The sequence below is a fragment of the Cavia porcellus genome, unplaced genomic scaffold, assembly GCF_034190915.1.
Source record: "Cavia porcellus strain 051 isolate PalLab524CR breed Dunkin Hartley unplaced genomic scaffold, mCavPor4.1 scaffold_1, whole genome shotgun sequence".
NCBI classification, from domain to species: Eukaryota; Metazoa; Chordata; class Mammalia; order Rodentia; family Caviidae; genus Cavia; species Cavia porcellus.
In genome coordinates this window covers 97,056,413-97,061,757 of record NW_026947484.1, presented here as the reverse complement: position 1 = coordinate 97,061,757, position 5,345 = coordinate 97,056,413, and the positions used below count along the sequence as shown (strand labels likewise).

The 5,345-nt window shown below is 39.1% G+C and overlaps 1 long non-coding RNA gene across 1 annotated transcript; it reads right to left on the bottom strand.

The window, feature by feature from the left end:
• Positions 1–2,766: 2,766 nt before the first annotated feature.
• Positions 2,767–4,798, bottom strand: LOC134471766 (uncharacterized). The gene is made up of 3 exons (XR_010041394.1): positions 4,635–4,798; positions 3,533–3,600; positions 2,767–2,904 (listed from the first exon to the last, which is right to left on the bottom strand). It is a non-coding gene; the product is annotated as an uncharacterized LOC134471766 (long non-coding RNA).
• Positions 4,799–5,345: the final 547 nt, after the last annotated feature.

Genomic DNA, 5,345 nt, shown 5'->3' with positions numbered 1-5,345 from the left:
CACCTCTGACCTTTGGGCCTTCCCAACACAGATCTGGAAAACAGACTGGTGTGATTCCTTCTCATGGGCTCTAGATTTCCAGTTGGACCCGTGGGAGGCATTGTCATGGGCTCTAGGTTTTCATCTGGACTCATGTGGGACGTTGCTGTGAAATTCAGGCCCTTGGCTGAATATTCTGGGTCTTCAGTGTTGTGAATAGATTTCCTGCACTTTATTGATTAAACTCTGGATGACCATCATAAAATAATATTACAAATGCTGTGTCCTGATTGCAGTTGTTCTCTTCACAACCCTGACTACAACAAACTTCTTCAGTGTTAACAATTTGTTTGTTGGTCTTTTTATTTTACTTTATGGGTGTAGTGCATACTGTTTACATTTCTTGTGGGAGTTGGTACATGTACATCACAAATTTTAATTCTTTTTTCATGTCCTTTCCCTTTCTTCTCTCTCCTTCCACTATTCCTTGATCTTTTCTCTTTTTTTTCCTTTTGTACACGTTTGCAGTAGAAAAATGAATTCACCTTGAGACCATAATGTAAGTAAAATAAATCAGATACAGAAGCTAAAATACAGAAATGTTGTTTCTCCCACCTGAGAAACCAAGAGTAAAAATTAAGAACAAAATACAAGATAGGTAATACACAGCAAGGAAATCTTTCTAAAAGGGTGAGGCCATCAAGAGATGGAGGGGAGGGAAGAAGGAGAGGGACAGGGATGAAAAAGGGAATTCAGATGCGTTGTGTGCATGTACCAACTCCATGCTGTCATTTGAAGAATGGGATCTCTGACAGCCAAAGGCATTTACAGGGAGATTATCTAACATGTTCTTGGTTATCAAGAGAATGGAAATATCTTTGGTTGAGAATAGAGTGAGTCATAAAATTGTATGTGAAAGAAAGAGAAGAAAGGAAGGAGAGAAGAAGAGAGGCAGACAGAGTAAGACAGAGACAGAAAGATGTTTCCAGAGAATAATTTAAATATATTTTGTATGTCAGCATGTGTGCAAAGTTCCCAAGATCATGGCCCTAAAGGACCAATTCCCATTTGGATATAAACATTGTGGTATGTTTACTTCAAAAGATTGATTATTTTATAGCCTCCACTCATAAAACCCGAGGTCCTAAAACACCTCACTCTCTCTTGGAAGCAGACATCATTTGTTGTGCAGATAATGATACATCAGGTTCCAACTTAACTAAGGTCACTTCTCCTTTTGCATAATAAATAACACTTGTAGCGAAACTGGGAAAAGAAAATTTAGTTTCAGAAATTTAAAATTGTTGAATAAGGAGTCACTGATACATAAAATATTTTAACAGACAGAAATAAGCAAGCACAATATTTGTTCAGTGAGTTTTGTTTGTTAGGAAGGGCAAGGGAAAGAAATAATTCTGCCACGATCCTTCTTGCTCTGCCTCTCAGAAGATAGGGTTTGGTCACAATTCAGCTCCACCTGCCTTCACTGTCCTTTGTGGCTTTCTAGTGACACTCCCCAAGTTTCTTTCAGAAGCTCCTAATCTCCTACAATTTTGTGTTCTATCCATGCTAACTGCCCTTTCTGCTCCCCAATCAGCTTCCTACTCCCCAACATGTGAGATTATGGTTTCTTGGTGGGAAAAAATAGATGAGTTTTAAACTAGACAGAGTTGGATTCAAATCTCAGCTCTTAGTTAGGACCTCAGAAAATAAAAGTGACCTCTCTGAGCCTTTCTAAAATAAAATAAAATAACTACTGTTTAAATTGTCATAAACTACATGAGCTCATTAAAAAAACTGGAAAAAAATTATACAAGTGAGTGTCAGTTGGATGCATTTGTGTATGATGTACGCATATATTTTATGATGTGAGCAGCACAATATTTATTTTTCTAAAATTCATTTTGCTTTCTTATGCATCATTTCCAACAATTGCCCAAGCTCTTGTTACACATCTAAGCAATCAAGAGCTGGATAACCCTGGAAATAATCCTTCCCACTATTGTTTGCTCCTATTGTAATTGATTTGGAAGGTTTGTCTATCTTTTAGTTTGGTTTTGTTTTAAATCTTCTTCACTTTACTTGGATCCATTTCTTCTATTTCTGTCCTCTACAATAACAAGATAAATCTAATCCTTTCACCACGTAACAGCCTTTGGAATATTAAAAATAAGCGTGACAGGGGCCGGAGATTTAGCTCAGCGGCATAAATGCCTGCCTTGCAAGCAGGCAGTCGTGAGTTCGATCCCCGGTACTGATAAAAACGAAAAAGACAAAAAAAAAAAAAAAAAAAAAAAAAAAGCGTGGCTGTCTCTGGGATTTTTTTCCCATCTAAACAGCCTCAGTTTTTGCTTGTTTGTTTACAGTTTTCTCACCCATCATTATTTGTGGGACTGTGACCTTCTGAGCAGCAGTACCTGCCAGCTCTGGTTTCCTCCTCCTCAGAACCCTGCCTCAGTCCCATCCTTCTCCTCCTCTATGAAAACTCAGCTCTCCCCGTCAAGTATAGAAAACTATTATCTGTTGCTATGTCACTCCTTAGCTCAGCTAACAACAAATATATATCTTTTATTTCTTTTGGAACAATCTCTACCTAACCACTCTCCACCCCTGCCACTACTCCATAAAACAGTATCTCAAATTGTTCACCAACTTAGTTTGGTTGACTTTAACTATTTTCCTCCATCTTTAACAAGACCATTTCTATCTTTAAAACCTCCTCCAAAGGCTTACAAAGAAATCAATTAAAATGCATTATAAAGCAGAGACAAAAAGCACCATAACATAAAAATAGAACTGCTTTATTTTGAAAATGTGTGTGTGGGTAGTATAGCTACTAACATCCTTAATCTGGGGCTGGGCTGCTCAGGTTAAATCTCATCCACTTCATGGCTGCTTGCATCCTCTGTGGCAGGGTTTCCTCATCTGTAATAGGGTAATAGTAGCCACAGTAAATGATTATTAGGACCTTGTGAGTTACTAGTAAATCATATAAAATGCCTAGATCACTATCTAGCACAAGGTAGGTAATATCTATTTGTTTCAGTGGTGACAATGATGATAGCACCAAGAAAAATATAGAAAAAAAAATACCGAAGAATATGCAGTGATTTCACTGTGAGGTAATTTTCATTTTTATGTTCTCTTTCATGCTTGCTTTTCTTTTCCGTCCTGCTACTAGAGATTGAACTCAGACTCAACTAATGCTCCATCTGTAACTTACTCAGATCTCTATTCCTTTTGCCCCGTTTGTTTGTTTTGTTTTGATACTGGGGGTTGAACTCAGGACCTTGCACCTGCAAGGCAGGCGCTTATGCTGCTGAGCTTTTTATTTTGAGACAGGGCCTAGCGCAGTTCCCAAGCTGTGATCCTCCTGCCTTACCCTCCCAAGTAGCTAGGATTATAAGCATGTCCACTGCTCCTAGCATAATTTTTATTCTACTCATTTGTTTACATGTTTATCTTTCCTATAGTGATAATTAAATATTCTAATTTAAAAATAATAAAGTTATTTTGTAAATCAAGGATTGAGAGATACAGATTCCATTCTCACCTTGCCAAAATCTTGATCTATGTGCTTGAGCGAATCCCTTTTCAGCTGTCCATGTTTCAGTTTTCTAGCTGGTGAAATGAAAAGGAAAAGGCATAAATCCCGACAACACTGGTATTAAGCGGTAATCCCTCTTAATTCTGCAACCCTGGACACTTCACAAAGTGCTCCCTGTGCTTAGCTCATTGGAAATGCTACTACTTCCTGTGCAGTAAGCGGGCCTGACCCGCTGGAATAGCTGCCTATGTCTGCAAAGTATAAATACTGACTTGGACCCTGTCCTCTGTTTAGCAGGAAGCTTTGAACCCTTCACAAGTCTATTAGGGTAGCGTTCACCTCCTCCATTATCTGACCTGCTGATTATAAAATAGTTCCAGCCTGTCAAAGCTGGACTCCCATGGGTCCCTAATTTAAGACTGAGAAGACACAGGAAAGGATAAAACAAAAGAATTCAGATTTCTAGAGCCTCTACAGTCTACATCATTATAATGTAAATCTCACTTGGTCTTCACCACAATCTAGGTGGGAAGTTTTACTGTCCATATTTCAGAGATGATTTCCTCAAACAGGTTCAATATCATTGCCCACTGCTCCACAGTCACTAACTTCAAAACAGGATTTTGAAAAACTAGATAATGAAGAACTAGATAAACCCAAAGCTCAAGGTGCATGCTGCCACACAGCAGTTGCAGATACAGTAGGGCTGGGATGTTAATTTTTGTTTTACTTCCCTCTGAAGAGCTGTGTGATAAATGTTACAGAGAACGAGTGTGGCAATTTATTGCAAACTAGCCTATAGATGGCGGTATGTCGCAATCCTACAGACTCAGACTGGCATGCACCATGAAATCTTTAATACAAAACTCTCAAATGCACTGAGATAGCCAAAGACCCCTCTCTGTCTCTCTGGGAAGTGACTGAGACAGCGATTGAGCAAGGTTATTTCTTCATATTTACAGAACAACATAGAACAAACACATCTGAACGCTGGCCACTGTTCCATATAATAAATTTTGGCAGTAAAAGCCATGTGGCCTTTTTTTCCTCCTTGTTCTCCCTTTTTCTCCCCCCCCCCCCGCTCCCATGAACACACTCCGATGCTCACCCCTCTCCTTTTGATGGATTATAGCCCTGAGGGCATGTGAGAGTGAAGTCAGCATAATATACAATGCTAAAATGTCTTGAGCCAGTCAACTGGAACCTGCTTCCCACTCTAAAGAAAGTAGCATAAAAACAAGTGAGCGATGAAGCTTCAGGCTTGAAATCCAGGAGATTTTATTGTGTTTGGACAACTCCATTAAATTAGAATACTTGGCCTTGAATAAGCAAAATTCTAATTGCATGCTAAGTTACATCTCTCTTATCTTCATTGTCATCTAAATAGACACTTTCTATGTGCCGGGCAGGGTGTATAAAGTATTACTGCACTTGAGCTGCACAATAATCTTATGAGGTAGGCAGTAATTATAGCCATACTAATTGAAGCAGTTTCAAAATAAAGAATTAAAAGGGCTAGGGATGTAGTTCAGCATGAAAACGAGGGCCTCAGGTTCCATCTCCAAGACCACTCTAGGAAACAAAGTTTCTTATTTGGTAGTAGTCTCTGACTGTTTCACTATTTTCCAGTGGTCATCGGAAGTTTACTTTGAGAAAGTGGTGTTGGAGTCAGGCCACTGTGCGTGTGTGTGCGTGTGTGTGTGTGCGTGCGTGTGTGTGTGTGTCTGTCTGTCTGAGTCTGTTTGTCTGTGTGGGGGGGTTGTTGTTATTCTGTGACATTTATTCTATGTTACTCTGTGAGTCTATGATTATTCTGTGA